Source organism: Mus pahari, chromosome 13 (assembly GCF_900095145.1).
Source record: "Mus pahari chromosome 13, PAHARI_EIJ_v1.1, whole genome shotgun sequence".
Taxonomy (NCBI): Eukaryota; Metazoa; Chordata; class Mammalia; order Rodentia; family Muridae; genus Mus; species Mus pahari.
The window spans coordinates 37961553-37979083 of record NC_034602.1 but is presented as its reverse complement, the minus strand read 5'-3'; positions in this window follow the sequence as shown (position 1 = coordinate 37979083).

The following is a 17531-nucleotide window of genomic DNA, read 5'->3' as shown; positions in this document are numbered from 1 at the left end:
ACTGTCTCCTACATGCTGGGATTAAAGCCATGGCTACCATTCCAAGCATCCTTAATCTGCCTAACCTGAATAACTCTGCAAAGTGGATGTCTTTATTAAACCCAAGACATTTACTAATATCTTGCCCAAGAGAGCACAGTAGCAGCAAGACAGGAAGCTCCTGCTGACCTTTATTCCATGTCCAGCCTTTTCTAGTCCAGGGCTCTGCGCTGTTAATCTTTGTTCCCAAGCTAATGCCAGCCGCACTTGAGAGACTAGAGTAGAGCTGCCTCTCAGAGGATGGCCAAGGTGTTGGAGAGATGACCTGAGCCCATAAGGGGGGAAGCAGCCTTCGTGCTCCTCATTCTTAACTATCCTCAAATGGAAGGGCTTCCAATAAGGAAACTGTACAGATTGGTGGCTTGTGAATACCCAGCATGCACCCTTGATCCACTTATCTGAGCAGCCCCTCAGGGGCCTCTCCGAGGACTGGAGATACTTCCTCCACTTGTGCTAATGTCCTGGGACTCTCAAATGTCCATATCAGGATAAGCCTACCCTGGATTAGTGTCTTTAGCAATGCTGATGTATAAATCAAGAAGCATGTTATCAGCATGTCATAGAAAAAGCCATTCAGCTTTAGTGGCTTTACAAAATGTTTTCTTTTTTTTACAAATGTCATCATTTAATCTTCACAACAACCCCGTGAGAGGGGGATTACTATTCTAGTTTGACAGCTCTAGAGAGGATGAAAGTTTTAGGAGGGCAGATGTGGAGGCAGTTTTGAAATCCAGGAGGCCTAACTCCAAACATGTTGCTTGCTTTCCTGTAGCAGAATGTCAAGGGCATCCTGTAAGGGGAAAAAACCCACTTAACAGAAAGTGTCAAAGACCTTGTTATGAAGCTTGCAAAACATGGTTTAGCATACAAACACACTGGCTGATGCAAGTGGAAGGGAGGTGTTGAGAATGCACTCACGGGAGGAAGACCACAGACTCTGATCCCTGTTTGTGTACAGCTTCCTGGGCTTTTCCATCTCTGTGACATCAGACCTCTCCTGATGAGCTTACAAAGGTCAGAGTTGAGGTTAGAAAAGGAACTGGTCAAGAAAGGTGCTTGGGACCAGTTCAGTCTGAGAGATACAGCATGAGTCACAGCTGTCCCAAGGGAGTAACTCACCATTACCCTGAGGAGGGCCTAGGGGTTTCATTTGGCAGAGGACTCACTGAGGCAGACTGGGTGTTGGCAATGGGTAACTGCTGTAAGGTCTTATAAATACCCCATGTCTCATGTGTATGGACTATGACTATTTGGAGACTCAGGTGCCTCATGTATATTTTGTGAATTGTGAATATTTGGTACCTGTTGATTTTTCCCGTTGCTTTGCATGTTCAGCACACACATGCTCGTCTATTTGAGCTGTGTTAACAGCTCTCCAGAAGTTGCTACTTTAATTATACATGTAACACAGCTAATGAATTCTGCTCCTGTCTCATGAGCTATTTGTAGTTGTACCTCGTTTTACTTCTTGTTTATGTTTCTGGGTTTTTTCTAGCAGAGTTGAGTATCTTTTTTTTTTCTTTTTTCCTTTGGTTTTTCCAGACAGGGTTTCTCTGTGTAGCCCTGGCTGTCCTGGAACTCACTCTGTTGACCAGGCTGGCCTTGAACTCAGAAATCAACTTACCTCTGCCTCCCGAGTGCTGGGATTAAAGGCGTGCGCCACCACGCCCCGCCTACAGAGTTGAGTATCTTGAATAATGTGACTGGTGCCTTTGTAAAGAGGAGCTGTTCAGCAGATTCTTGCTGGTTCTTTGTGGGTTAAGTAGAGGGGTGTGGGACCCTTTTTCACTAACGGGTACTAGGGGGAATGTCAGAATGCAAGGATGTCTGTGAGAGTGTGGAATGGTCTTGTGCTTGCACTCAGTTCCACCCTGACTGCTTGTTCGGTCTCTACTAGGTAAGAAGGGCACAGGTGTGTCTTCCACTCATAATTCTTCGATGGTTTCATATGGTACTGCCTCAGGCATGTGAACACACTCTGGCTGGCAAACGTAGCTCTTGATCTCTGTGGATTTTCATTTTCGTCCAGTCCTTTGTAAATCCCATTCATAACTGCCCAGAAGAGAAGCTTCAATTACTCAAGGATACATTTTTAGCCAGAGGATCTAGCGGAAGGGAATGTTCACGTGAGCTCAGAGCAGACATTCTACAGGCTGTGCTTCCCCCTCTGTGCCCTTCTGATGCCACCAAGAGAAGAGCTCAAGTGCTGGGGATGTAGCAAATGGAGGCCCTGGAAAGGCTACTTGAACAGCCTTCAGTGGGAGTTGGTAGGGCAAATAGGACTTAGCTAATTAAGTGGTTGAGGAAGGCCCGAAGCTCTGATTTGGGCTTGTTTATGCAAAAATGCAGATCCCACCTCATAGAGAATAGGAGATAGTCTAGTCTGCAACCAAATATAAGTATCCAAATTCTAGGAACATAGATGCAGGTTTCCCCAAACACTCTGATTGAACATGTGATAGTTTCATGAAATTTTTATAATAACAGGACAAAGAAAGTCTTGAGTCGAGATACTTTTCAGCTATGTTGGTGGGTTCATCAAGTAGATGTACAAAGTGAGAACATCTCTTACAAGCCTCAGGTGCTACTTGGTGACATTATTAACTTTTGTGGTAGTAGGAGCTAGTGGTCTGCTTGTATATTCCAAAAGGATTTACCCAGTTGTTACCCAGTTGTTACAGACATGTCAAGCTAGACACAGAGGTACATTGGTAATTGTCTATTAAGGGCTTAAGGATAACCAAGGTATATCATTTCTGAACCTTCACATTTCAACTTTCCACAGCCACAGAGGTTCTATTGGTTATGTCTTACAGATTTTTTTGATACAGATGATGCTTTCCCACCTCTAGGAACTTCATTTCATACAAAGTAGCAATAATAAAGACAGAAGGCTGGCTGAAGAGGGACTTGAACATTCTAAGGATCTGTGGATACTTTCCCTGCCTCTAAAGAGCCAGCTCAGGAACAGGGTGACTTCTGATCACATATGCCCCAATTCGGAGCTTACTAACGAAAGAAAGCAATAGAGTTGCAATATAACATACACCCTGACTCATATATAAAAGAGGAAAAACAGCAGTGACGTTAGATAATTGGATAAGAAGTGAGAAATGTTTGAGGCTTTTTCGGTTACTGGAATTTTACTTAAGAAAAGAAAACACGTGGGATGATCGTAGCCTACGATTCAGACTCAGTTCAAGGGGATTCAACTTCATGCTGGGGAGGCAGAGGCACAGGATTCTTAGTTAATGAGCACTGGGTTGAGATGACAGTGTGCAGACTTAAACGTGGCAACAGCCTCATTTAGGAAGCAGCTTCATCCTCTCCCTCAAAAGGGATGCAGGAGGAAGACAGAACAGCAGTCAAATTCACTCTGATTTCTTCCTGTTGGAATGCATCTTTGTCTCCCTGGTCTATGCTATGCAAGTGGCCCAGTGAGTTAGAGTGGAGGTCATTTTAATGCAAATGGAACTTTAAGAACTCTTTCCAGGAAGCCCAGCTCAAAGAAGTCCTCTGACAGGTCTGAGACTTCATTGCATTAAGTGGCTCTTCCTGGGAATGATGCAAAGGGGTCTAGTCACCTCTCACCCTGAACTCAGCTTCTTTAAGAAAGGACATGAAACTTCATTAGGAAGAGCTGAAGGCTGATTACAATCCACTTTAATGGAGCTTTTATTCAGTTGGCCATTTGCTAATTTAATAAATGTTGCATATTCCCGGTGGCCGATACTCAGAAATTTGAGAAGTCATTTCCTGAAGGGCTCATCCGAGTAGCTCCAAAGAAAGTTAAAGACGTGCTTGTAGAAAGGGTGGAGTTCCAAAGGAAAGGGCCACGTGGGCAAAGGAAATAATGAAGAAAAGAAATCGCTGGCCTGGTTTGGGCTATTTGACCTTCTTGAATGACTCTGGGCTTGGGTTGAGTCTTGGGTTGGGCTGGGTGGCCCTCTTTAGTTCTCTGCTTCTCTTTCATCTTCTTGGTGTCAAGAATGGCTATAAAAAGCATCTATGTTCTAGACCTGTTAAAGGTGACCAGATGAAGAACATAAACTGTGAATCCAGGGCCTAATACACAGTTTCCAACTTCAGGCAGGTGGGAGCTAGGACAGGAAGATGACTGTGTCCCAGAACCCAGTCAGTGGTCAGTATGTGCCCATGTCTGCTGTGTGGTGTGTGTGCGTGTATGCATGTTACAGTGGCTTGGGCAGAGTGAATGGGCATCACCTCCATTTCTGGCTTTTCTGTTTTTCAAAGCACAGTTTCAGGCAACAAGGGAAGGCCTAACAGGCATACTCATGAAACTCATCATTTAGAAAGAGATGTAAGAAACGGCCCTAGTGCCTTTCCCTGACTGGGAGAAAGATGGACAGAGAACTTTACTGTATGTCTTAGTTAGGGTTTCTATTGCTGTGAAGAGACACCATGACCATGGCAACTCTTAAAAAGGAAAGCATTTACTGGTGGCTGGCTTATAAGTAAAGAGGTTTAGTCCATTCTCATCATGGCAAGTAGCATGGCAGCATGCAGACACACATGGTGCTGGAGAAGGAGACAAGAATCTACATCTGGATCAGCAGGCAGCAGGAAGAGAGAGAGGGGGGGGTCTGGCTTGAACACTTGATACCTTAAAGCCCACCCCCCAGTGACACACTTCCCTTCAACAAGGCCACATCTCCTCTAAAAAGGCCACAATCCCTAATAGTGCCATTCCCTATGAGCCTATGGGAACTATTTTCATTCAAAACACCACACTATAAGACTGTTCATACTGCAGGGGTGGTTGAGAATTTCATAGCCAATGAGTGTGATAATTCCCATGTATGAGCTGACATTATTTAGTGTTGGGTCCTCACAGAGGCCTAAGAGAGTTGTTCTGAGTTGGGGGTGGGTCTGCAGGCATTAGGTAAATCTCTTGAGTCAGGTGCATGTGAGGAGGAACTAGGGTCTGGGAAGCATAGAAGCCAACTTATACTGATAATAGAATTATACAAAAGTTAGGGGAAAAAATCTGGTCAAGAGATGCATGAAATAGTGAAATTTATAACCAAGTCTATGAAAGACTTTCAAATAATTTCATTTCAATATTCATAATGAGAAAGTAGAGAAACTAATAATTAAGAATAGGGAATTATGAGACAAGAACAGATAGACTTGAGGAAGAAACAACCCAAAATTGGAGAAATTTTATTAAAAGGTTTCATCATTGAACTAACTAAATGAATAAACAAAAGAGCTCACAAAACTATGACATAGAAGTGGTTGAAGGCAGAATTAATCAAGTGGAAGTGGAGTTAGGTAATGAGTTAAAATGGAGCATGCAGCTGAGAAAGAAATTATAAGAAGTGGCATGTGGATTAAAATGATGAGAAATATACCCAATGACTGTGTCCAAGAAATAGAGCAGACTATCAAATTGTAAGATGGCAGACTACCAAAAAACAAGAATATAACAGAAACCTAGAACAGAAAAAAAGACGTGAAAATAAGACAAAAAGAATGCACGCCACTTTGAGAATGTTTGAGAGACACTTCATAAAGGAAACTGTCACAAGTGATTCTACTATTATTGTTCTGGTTAGTTTCTGTTGTCAACTTGTCACAGCCTAGCACCATCTGGGAAGAGGAGACGTCAATTGAAGAATTGCCTGTATCAGATTGGCTTGTGACTATGTCTGATAGAAACTTTCTTGATTGGTGACTGAGTAGAGGTAGCCTACTCTGGGCAGTGTCATTCCTAGGCAGGTGGGTCAGGCTGTATAAGGAAGTGGGCTGATCATGAGGCAGAGAGTAAGGCAGTGAGCAGTCTTCTTTCATAGTCATAATTTTCTAGCATAAATGTCACAAAATGGTGCTGTATTGCCAGTGCATCCTGATAAGTGACATGTAGTTTCAATATGTTCTGTAGCCAAGGGTGTTGTGCCCTTCATCCACTGATCACTGTAGTGCTCATTGGACTTCTAAATAGTAAAATTTTTCGTTGTCTTTGGCATTAATAAGCATCCGATGGAGTGGTACTTTGGAGCTGTACAAAGATCTCATTCTTCCTCCTCTTTCTGTGTCCATCTCCATATAGCCAGCTCTGCTTATATCAGGTAGGTTCATATTTTCCCTTTCCATTTCTTGAGTATTGTCTGTCACTAGCAGCATCTTTAATGTTCAGATTCTCCCATGTCGGCATGTGCATTCTCCAACAGGTCTTTGACTGTTTGATTAGTTTCTTACTTTTTGGAATAACAAATATTTTCCAGTTTTACCTTGTATTTTTTTGTTCCAATATTGTAAAATCAACTAATTTTGTAAGGTTCTCTGGTTCTTTTTTTAACAAAAAAGGAACAAATAGGGACAAGAGATTAAAAACCAGTTGTTGGCTCTGATAGTACAGTGTTATTGCTCCTAGACACTCTCAGTGGATGGAATAAATGGTACATATCACACCTATGTGTCTATTTTCAGAAACATATAGTCCCTCTTATATGCCATCTATGTGTTCAGTAGCATTAACATTATCTGCCTGTGTACTAGGCATGGACCATGAGTTCATACCGACACCTTCAGTTCCAACCTTACAACACAGAGTTTGTCTCTAGTTTTCCAGCTTTAATGTTTACACATTCCTCCTGTCCCAGCGAGAAGCCTAGCTTTCATTGTTCCCCTATTGATATTTTTTTATTTGATCAACCACCCAGTTCACCAACAGCTTCCTTTCTTATGGCCACTTCTCCTTGTGGAGAGCTTCTCTGCATCCATCACCTACCCAATCTTCATGGAAACTCTCCAATGGGTACCAATCACTCCATGTTGTGCCATCCCCACTGTGTGTGTTCTTTCCCTATATAATTGTATTTTTTATTGTGGTAAAATATAAGTAATATGAAACAAACCATTATAAACATATTAGATGACAAGTCGGTGACATCAAGTATGTTTGCCTTGTGTACACACCATTACCACCATTATCTTTACAACTTTTCATCATCCCCAGTTGAAACTCAGTGCTCACTAAAAGTTGACTCCTTCTTCTCCCTGTCCAGGACAACTACCATTCTGTTCTGCTGAGAGTTTGACTATTCTAGGAACTTCATACAACAACTTTTCTTTTACTTCTGGTTTATTTTACTTAGTGTCATGATTTCAAGATGAATGATGTTGCATGTTACCTGTCAGAGTGTCCCCCCACTATTGATAGATTCTCTCTATGTTGGCCTTATACTTACTGTCATCCTACCACCTCTGACTACAAGTGTTGGGCTTAGAGGCATTTACCACCACATAGGGAATGAATGCCATTCCTTTTCAAGTTTGGACAGTATTTTGTTGTCTATATACATGATACTTGTCTTGAATTTTCTTCTGCTTTGATTTGTGTGTGTGTGTGTGTGTGTGTGTGTGTGTGTGTGTGGTTCTGTGGTTGCAGAGTCATACACATGCTAGGCAAGTACTCTGCCACAGGAGCCACACCCCCAGCAGTTCACTTTGAGGAATGCTGCTGTGAACACTGGCGTGTGCCTGCTGGAATCCCTACTTTTAGAGCTACAGTGGGACGTCGAATTGTGAGATCATAAGGAGATTCCATCTGAAGTACTTTCCGTAACTGCTATGCTGTTCAGAGAGTGGATGTGCCATTTTAACACAATGAGGAAGGGTTTCCCTTTCCCATTCTCTAGGTTATTGCCAACAGTATATTTTGAGAACTACCCATCCTAGTGAGGGTGAATCAGGATCTTATTTTTGTTATTCTTGGTATTTCTCTAATAATTAGTGATACTGAATCTCTTATGTGTCCATCATCCATGTATATATTTCTGGAGGAGTGTCCATCAAGCTTTGTCTAATTTATAATTGTCTTATTGTTTTCAGTGTTTATGTTATAGACATTCACCTCCTATCAGATTTATGATATATGACTATTTTTTTTTCAGTGTAGCTTGTCTGTTTGTTCTATAGATAGTGTATGCTCATGCACAAAAGATTTGACTTTGGGTGGAGTCCAGTTCATCTATTTTTACGTGGGTTGCCCATGTTTCTGATGTCATAGCCAAGAACACTTTGGCAAATCCAATGTGATGGTTTCCCCATTATGTTTTCTTCTGAGAGTTCTGTAGTTTTAATTTTTACATTTTAGGTCTTCAATCCACTTTGTGTCAACTTTTTCAAACCGAGTATGTTATTTTAAACTCTGGATGGTTCTGAAACTTTTCATGCTTTGAAAGATGTGCCAAAGTTATTTTAAAAATTACCTTACTTTTGGACCTGCTTGCCTATTTTTGCTTTTGTAATTTTATTACAAAAGAATCTCAAGCATCCCTGGGATTTTGACTTTTCCTAGGGCTTAAGTCAACAGGGAGGCAGGATGGCTCACTAGGCTCAGTGGAGCCAAGAGCGGAGATCCAGAGGATTGTCGCTGTGGGTTGGGGGGGGGGGGTTGTTGTGTGTTGGCTGCAGGCCTCAAGTCTCTTGTCACATCAGTTAGGGAGAACCATGTTCTCACTTTCTTTTCACTTTTCCTCTTGAGGCGAACCTATCCCTCATTTACGGGCAGCCTGTAATTGTTTTTCCCTCCATAATTATTTTGTGTCCATGGTGCAGGGTATCAGTGAATGGATGTGTACCCTTGGTTGTATTGGCTCCCAGAGGTCAAGGTCACTCAAAGTTAGAACTCCCTTGAGTAGGGAAAGTATCATTTCTAGAGAGAAAATGGTATTTACTGTGCAGTGCTACCTGTTGAGCAGTGATTCCCTCCTCCCCAAATGCCTCTCCCAATCACAGTTACAGTAATGCTGATTTGTGACTGCTTGCCCTCTCTGGTGGATCTCCTACATGAAGAAAATTACTCAAGGTCCTCTACAAAAAGACATTAGTAGATACAGCCGGAGGCCACTGGGCAGTTAGAACTGGAAGGTCCTAGCTGGGTCGATGCTTTCCAAAACATTTAGCCACTGAATTCTTAAAAATTCAAGTCCAGTCGTATAACCAAGCTCACTAGGTAAAATGAATCTTAAGAGAATCCATCTGTATAAACATCTCTAACACTTCTTTTCAGATATCAGACCAATACTGTCACATGGAGGCCCAGAGAAAGGAACCGATGTCACCTAGCACAAATGGGGCAGGACCTATGGTTCTCACTTATTAAGTCAGGGATCTTTGAACATGGTATGCTTGCTGTATGGGGCCTTTTGTTCCGTTAGGGTTCAGCTGAAGACAAAAGGACGAAAGGGAGGCATTGGCAACAGATACATTGGTATATTGAGGGTTTCCTTTCCACTGTGCAGGGAGAATGACTTAGCCACACCTATGCAGCAGGTCAGGGTTATCATTGTAATAGGAGGTCATTCTGGCTTGTGGTGTGTCCAGAGGTCAAACATGGGACACCTTCAAGCCCTGGGGAATGAAAGACACTAGAAACACAATACAGACTTGCCTGGGCTCAGGACACACACATGCAGGCTTCTGTTCACTTTGTCATGTCCTTTGCACAAGATGAACTCAAGTCTTTCTCTATGAGCAGTGAAACCAAGCTGGTCATCACAGAGCCACTGGTTCTCCCGGCGGAAAGCTCATTGAGATTGTTGCTTTCTGGGAGTGCTACGGCTCTAGTAACAAGACAGGACAGAAGGAAAGGTGCTTGAGTCTACATTAGATTGGGGATTCTAGGGAAAGAAAGATGAGCCTCTTGGGGTCAATAGTAACAGGAAGAGTTTGGAAATCATTTAAAGATGGAGAAAAGAGTTTTAAAGAGTTGAGTTTTTCTAGAGTCCACCCTCAAGGGGCTCGGCCTTTTGAATAGTTAGGATTCTTTATGGCAAATGAAGAATTGACTAGGGCCACGTTAGTCAAAAGGGGAAATGGAGAAGTACAATTTAGGGAAACTGAGGCTAGGAATTTTCTTCCTTTGGAATTGACTTCATTCTGAATTGACTTCATTCTGAATGTCACTTTGGTTTTCCGTGTCATCTCGTCTTCTGAGGAGTGGAAGGAACAACCATTTGTAGCTTCCAGTTTCAACTTTTCACATTCTAGCCTAATGTTATGGTCTGGTGAGACTGTCTTCATGAGATTATCATAACCTCAGGCATTTGAATACTTGGTCCCCAGTTGATGGAGCTGTTTGGGAGGTTAAGCAAGTGTGGCCTTGCTGGAGGAAATGTCACCTCAGGATTTGAGGTTACAAAGTCTCAGGCCATTCCCAGTGTGCCCTCTCTCTGGGGTTTGCAGATAAAAACTGTTAGCTGCCTGCTTCCAGCTCCTGCTGCTGTGCCTTCACTCTGACATCAGGAACTCCACTCCCCAGGATCCAAAAAGTGGATGCCTTGCTCCTGGTGTTTTATCACAGAAATAGAAATGTAAAGAAAGCACACAAGACGGTCAGATTCTTACCACAGCCTCATTTAAGAAAACTTGGTAAGAATTCTGATTCAGGCATCTCTTAGACAAATTGTTTACTACATCAGCTTTTCTTTTTTCTCGGATTGATTTGTTTTTATTTTGTGTGAATGGGTGTTTTTCCCACTTTGACTTCTGTGCACCACATGCATGCAGTGTCCATGAAGGCCACAAGAGGGTGTTGGATTCCCTTTGGGACTGGAGTTACAGACAGTTGTTAGTTACCATGTGATGCTAGGAATCAAAGAGTGGTCAGTGCTCTTAACTGCTAAGCCACTCCACAGCACTTTAATCAGGTTTCGACACTAAGCTCAAACATCAACCTTTATGTCCAAGGATCTACTGGTCCAAAGGGTTGGAATTTGGGATAAGAACTCTTCACTAAAAGAAAAATAATTATTTCCCAGATGATGATCTAAATAAATATTGACAGAAATGTTGCTAATTTTAATGTAAAACAAACAATCCCCCAACTCATAGCCTTGGGTGCTCTTGAGTCTTCTTGCACTGGTTATTTATATTGGACCCATATCAAGCTAGATGGAAATGCTAGATTCTGGTTAAATTAAGACTTGAATTGACTGCTAAAGGAAGCAAAGTTTGGAATTGAAGGAGAGAGGAGGAGTGAGTTAGAAAAGAGAAATAGATCAATTTAAAAGCACAGTTCATTGGACAGTGGTGGCGCACGCTTTTAATCCCAGCACTGAGAAGCAGAGACAGATGAATTTCTGAGTTCAAGGCCAGCCTGATCTATAGAGTGAGTTCCAGGATAGCCAGGGGTACACAGAGAAACCCTGTCTTGAAAAACAAAAAACAAAAAACAAAACCAAAAACAAAAAACAAACAAAACCAAAAACATAAAAAGCACAGTTCACATGGCATTTGAAAGAATAACAAAACATTAACAATAACAACAACAAACAATAACAGGATGTTATCGACAGCTAAAACTTACTGAGTCCTCACTGTACTGATACAACTGAAGCACTTTATATAGCTGTCACTGAATCATCATGACTTGGAGATAGTCATTAGGGCACAGGAAGATACAAGCTAGGGAGCAGTGGGAAATATATTTTTCATATGAGATGAGATGTATCACTAATAAGTAGTTGAGAAAACCATTCATGCAATATTCAACAGGTATTTATTGAGCTCTGATTAGGCCCCAGGCAGTGTGTAACTCTACTTCATAAAAAATTCAGAGGGCTGTTGTAAGTTGGCTCTGACAATGTTTGCCTCTAATTTCCTATATTAGTCAGGTTAAGATAATTTATGCTGCATTAACAAAACACCACTCCCTCTATTCCAAATCTCAGTGGCTCAGTTAACTAGTTTTTTTTTTTTTCTCTCAAGTTGAGTTTTAGATATCTTTCCAGAAGGGAATATCAGTGTTGTGTGACATTTCCATCTCTTCAGAGGTCCAGCCTGTGTGATTAACCAGCAGAGAAAGTGATCATCCGGGACTTAGGAAACTTGTCTCATTACTCTCCTTAACTAAGAAGATGTTAAGGTATAAGTGTTTGGTGACTTGCCAAAGAATGATGCTTAAATAGAACGTAAATGCAGAGAATGTTTTATTCTGCAGAAGTCCAGCATGCTGGGCTCTCCCATTACCAGAATAGAGAGACACACAAGCGAGCTTGTAAGGCCTGATCTAAAGCACATTAGAGAACTCCAGGATAGGTGACCTCTATGTTAATCGGTTGGGTCCATCTCTACAGACATTCCTTTACCAAGATGTGGGGACTGGAAACTTAATGAGGGAGTCTGGAAACTGCTTTGCTGACGCATTGTCCTTGCCTCAGGCCGGGTGCTGGGGCAGCTTCTGAGGCCTGGACTTAACCTGCATTTGCCTAGTTCTTGGAAACAGAGATTTAGGCCTAGTCTCCTTAATTGCCAATGTGAAAACTGTCATGGAACCAGCCTAGCCTTTTCAAAGGAAGTGTGCTGCTTCCAGATGACTGAAAGATGGGAAACCTTTTTGTGAGTACTCAGTGCACTCCTCCACTTAGCTTTAGAATAAGGTGCTTAAGATGTAGTGAATTACCCCTCTCCCCCACTCTTCCCTCTTTCATTCCCCTTTCCCATCCGTATCATGATTTGCCTTCAGAATTTGCTCCAGACTTAGATTTTAAGCCTTGGACCTGACTTCCAGAGATCCCTGGGTAGCTGATCTTTGTTTTAATTCTACAGTTTTTAATTCACTGAGTCTAACAACCAACCCAGGCTGAATTAGCTAGGGGATGCTGAGGGTGATGAATGACTTTGCTCATGTTTAACTACATAGCATTGCCCCTGTTTTCAATCATACCATGCATTGTGTAACTTTTAGATTGATGAGGTATGCCAGTTCTCGGTGTGTTGCTCTCTAGGAGACTTCCAGAACTGCTCTAGGCTCAAGCTGGGCAGTGGAGCTGCTAAAAGGTCAGGCTTCTGCAACAGATCACTCAGCAACTGTGAGCTGGCTGGTAAGGCCAAGGTTCCGGGAAGAGGGTTGCTTCCTCAGAAGTGTTGCTAATCTTTCTTGTGGGTCCTGGAGATGCTGGGCTTCTGTTTTACTTAAATAAGATTTTGTTTATATGTCCAAGTAGTATCTTTATACTTTTCCTGCTTTTCTTAGTTTACTGTACGTGCAATAGTACAGTGCCTCTCTGTTTCCTCTTCACTCTTTGGTTCTCTGTTCTTCTGAGCATAGATTTGTAGATACTGTGCTAAGTTCTAGGACCTGAAAGATATATTGGAGGGAAAAACTTTTCCTGAAAAGTTGTGTTAGTGTTCCTCTTTTGCTGGATGTTCTGATATTCCAGGAACCTGCCCAGTGTTCACAGATCATCTGTTTCTTCACTGGGTAGGAGCCTGGGGGAAAACCAAGGGTTCTATGAAAAGACAGTAACTAGAAGCCTGAGACTTTTTACTCATGTACAAGAAGTGAAATGAAGAGAGATAATAGTCTGATGGAGGAGATTGAGAATGGCAGAACAGAGCCACCGTAAAGCTTTATTTATTTTTTTTTAAAAAAAAGGTCTGCCCAAGTATATGTATGTACAGCATACATATCCCTGTTGCTTCTAGAAGGCCTATAACTAAAGTTATTTACCAATGGTTGTGAACCACCACGTAGGGTGGTGGGAATGGAACCCAGGTTCTTGTATTCTGTTGGCGGTGCTTGTTTTACTTGTTCCTGCTCTTCCCTAGGTTTTCCATCTCCAGGATTCCCTCAGTTTGTGTTTTCTTTATTGCTCCTATTTCTATTTTCAGTTCTTGGAGAGTTTTGTTCATTTCTTTCACCTGTTTGATTGTATTTCCCTGTATTTCTTTAATGGATTTATTAATTATCACTTTAAAGGTCTTTATCCTCTTTATAAGATTGCATTTTATATCATCTTCTTGTGCTTCTTGTGTTAGGATATCCAGGGTTTGCTGATGCAGGAGAGCTGGGCTCTGGTGGTGCCATATTGCCCTGGTTCTTGTTGATCTGTGTTTGTAAGTGGTCCTTTAGCCAACTGGTTTTCCCTGGTGTTGTCTGGATGATCCTGATGTCAACAGGACTCCTCAAGAAGACAGGGAGAGCTGTCTGCTGGTTATGTCCTAGGTGGACCAGACCGGGAAGGGATTGGTGGGTCAGGGTTCCAAGCTGGTTGTTCTTGAAGCCCCTGAAGTCTCCATGGGAAATGAGGACACTCTTGGGATCCTACAAGGCTCCTCTACACGTCCAGAGTCAGACAATGGATATCAGGGGACTTCATACTCAACTCACCTTTGGAACCCATGTTCTTTAGAAGAGCAGCAAGTGCACTTAACTTCTGGATGATCTCTCTATCCCCAAGCTGATCCATCCTGAGAAATATCAATAACATAATTTCTGGGTCCCATAGAGCATGGCAGGTAACAAGAGAAGCTCTTCTCTCAGGAAGTACAAAGGTTACAGTAGCTATTTTTTCAGTCTAGAAATTGAATCACATAGGAAGTTTGCCAGGAAGTAGAATTCAAGGCTTTCTTAGGATGGCCAGAGTCTCCTATGTATGACTCCTAGTCAATTCTTCATTTTTGTGGCTTTGAAGTGATACCTTCTCTGGGCATCTTAGTGATGTCTTTATTGATAGAAGAGGGTCTATTTATCTTTCTGCCTTTGTTCAACTTGTTTCAAATTAGATTCGTGCACAGTCCTGTGGAGTCACAAAAAGAAGCAACAGAGACACAAGACTGTTCTAAGCACGTCAAAGCATTGCATCCATGTTCATCCACCAGGAGGTGGTCTATATACTTGAAACCATGTGATTTTATTTCCTTTCCTTTTATTTCCTTTCCATTTCATTCTGTCATTCTATTGACAGAATAAAAAAATCTGACTTATGCACACAGACCTAGGGAAATAGCTCATCGAGTCTTGATCTTTTTCATCTACAAATGGCAGAAATGTCAGTTTGATCTCAGGGAGTTGCTGTGATGGAGTACACCACTGGGTAGGAAGTGCTTAGTGTGGATTCCGATGTTTACTAAATGCCCAGTTCCTACTGATTTTATCATTAATGATCTCTATACTTCATATAGGGATATCCAAGGTCTACCTGAGGCTCTAAAAAAACCTGTTGGAATAACAAAAAAATAAATTTTTGCTTCATAAACAGTGTTTGTTCATTTGGCTTTATCAAAACACAGAGCCCAAATAGGCATCATGATTGCTTTGTGGTCATGAAGCACAGGTGAAGAATGGCTTCCTGTACAGAGAACAGAGGTCACAATCTCAGCATGGCCTCCAGAGGACAGCTTTTGTTTTTGGTGCGGACAGCTTTTTTTTCAATAAATTCTAAATTGCCCTTTCATCGTTCTCTATTGCTCTTTATCATATGTCTCTTAGTTATGGTTGTACCTTTTTCTTTGCACAGAGTACCTTTCTACTTATGGCTTTTTATTTTGATTTGTCTATTCTATTAGTCCTTTTTATTCTAAAAAAAAATCCATTTTAACATAAAAATGTGCTTCTGCTATTTTGGATTTCCATATCATAGATATGGTAAGAAAAAGTGAAGATGTATCATCTTTGCTTATCCTGGTAGGTACTCAGCAGTCATCCCCCTTAATTATCTGGAGAGATGCCTCTTTATAGCCCTTCAGGCCTTTCCAATCACTACCTGTTTGTGTGCTCGCCTCCCCTGCCTCACCACATCAATCTCATATGCTGAGATCTTGGGGTCAGAGGTCGTGCTTCATTGTCTTCGTGAGTTTTCCATGGACTCCTTGAATGGTCTTTACTGTGACCGATGCCCGGGAAACACTGAACAAAGCTGGAAGACAACAAGGCCTTGGAGAAGTTCCATTCTTTGTCTGCTCTTCCGGGTGCTGGAGATTGTTTTTGCCCCCTTGAGTTCAAAACTGTCATCTGTTAACCATTTGATACATACAGTTTGAATTGGAAGTGTCTTCAAAGGCCATGAGTTGAAGTCTCTGTCTATAGCCTGTGGTGCTATTGGGAGATGGCAGAGCCAATCCCATCAGAAAGTGGGGTCTGATGGAAAGAATAATTTCTTCTTATTAAATGTGTGCCCTTTAAGGAGACATTGGGACCTTGCTTCCTTCTCCCATTTCAACAATCCCTGGTCATCATGAGCTGAGTTGCTTTGTTCTTTGTTCCACCATGCACTTGACCCCATTGACCCCAAGAATCAAAGAGAATGGACAATAGATTGAAACCTCAGAAAAGCCAAAAATCAACCTCTCTTCCTTTTAAGTTGATTTCCTCAGTTATTTTGTTACTTTTTTTTTTTTTTTTTTTTTTTTTTTTTTTTTTTTTTTTTTTTTTTGGGAGTGGGGACATGGAGACCATTTATTGACTGGCCAACTCCAAAGGATGAAAGACAGATATGGCCAGGCATATACAAAAATGGGTGGAGAGAGTTGAATTCTTAGGAATCTTTCATTTTTCATCTTTTTTTTTTAAATTTTTGTGTACTGTTCTTTTAATCTTCATTTTGTTAATTTCTTTCCTGATTTTTTTCTATTTTTTATTAGATATTTTCTTTATTTACATTTCCAATGTTATCCCTTTCCTGCTGTCTGCTCCAAAAAACCCCCTGTCCCCTCCCCCCACCCCCTGCTCACTAACCCACTCACTCCTGCTTCCTGGCCCTGGCATTCCCCTACACTGGGGCATAGAACCTTCACAGGACCAAGGGCTTCTCCTTCCATTAATGACTGACAAGGTCATCCTCTGCTACACATGTGGCTGGAGCCATGGGTCCCTCCATGTATACTATGATTGGTGGTTTAGTCCTTGGGAGCTCTGGGGTTATTGGTTGGTTCATATTGTTCGTCCTATGGGACTGCAAACCCCTTTAGAAACCTTTAGGACCTCCTTGGGTCCTTTCTCTAGTTCCTCCATTGGGGACCCTGTGCTCAGTCCAATGAATGGCTGTGAGCATTCACCTCTGTATTTGTGAGGCACTGGTAGAGCCTCTCAGGAGACAGCTATATCAGGCTCCTGTCAGCAAGCTCTTGAGGCATCCACAATAGTGTCTGGGTGACTGTATATGGGATGGATCCCCAGGTGGGGCAGTCTCTGGATGGCCTTTCCTTCAGTCTCTTCTCCACACTTTGTCTATGTATCTCCTCCCATGGGTATTTTGTTCCCTCTTCTAAGAAGGACCGAAATATCCACATTTTGGTCTTCCTTCTTCTTCAGCTCCATGTGACCTGTGAATTGTATCTTGGGTGTTCTGAGCTTCTGGGCTGATGTCCACTTATCATTGAGTGTATACCATGGGTGTCCTTTTGTGATTGGGTTACCTCACTTAGAATGTTATTTTCTAGTTCCTTCTGTTTACCTAAGAATTTCATAAATTCATTGTTTTTAATAGCTGTGTAGTACTCAATTGTGTAAATGTACCACATTTTCTGTATCCATTGTTCTGTTGAGGAACATCTGGGTTCTTTCCAGCTTCTGGCTATTATAAATAAGGNTGCTCTAAACATAGTGGAGCATGTGTCCTTATTCCATGTTGGAGCATGTTCTGGGTATATGCACAGGAGTGGTATTGCTGCGTCCTTAATGATCAATTTTCTGAGGAACCACCAAACTGATGTCCAGAGTGGTTGTACCAGCTTGCAAT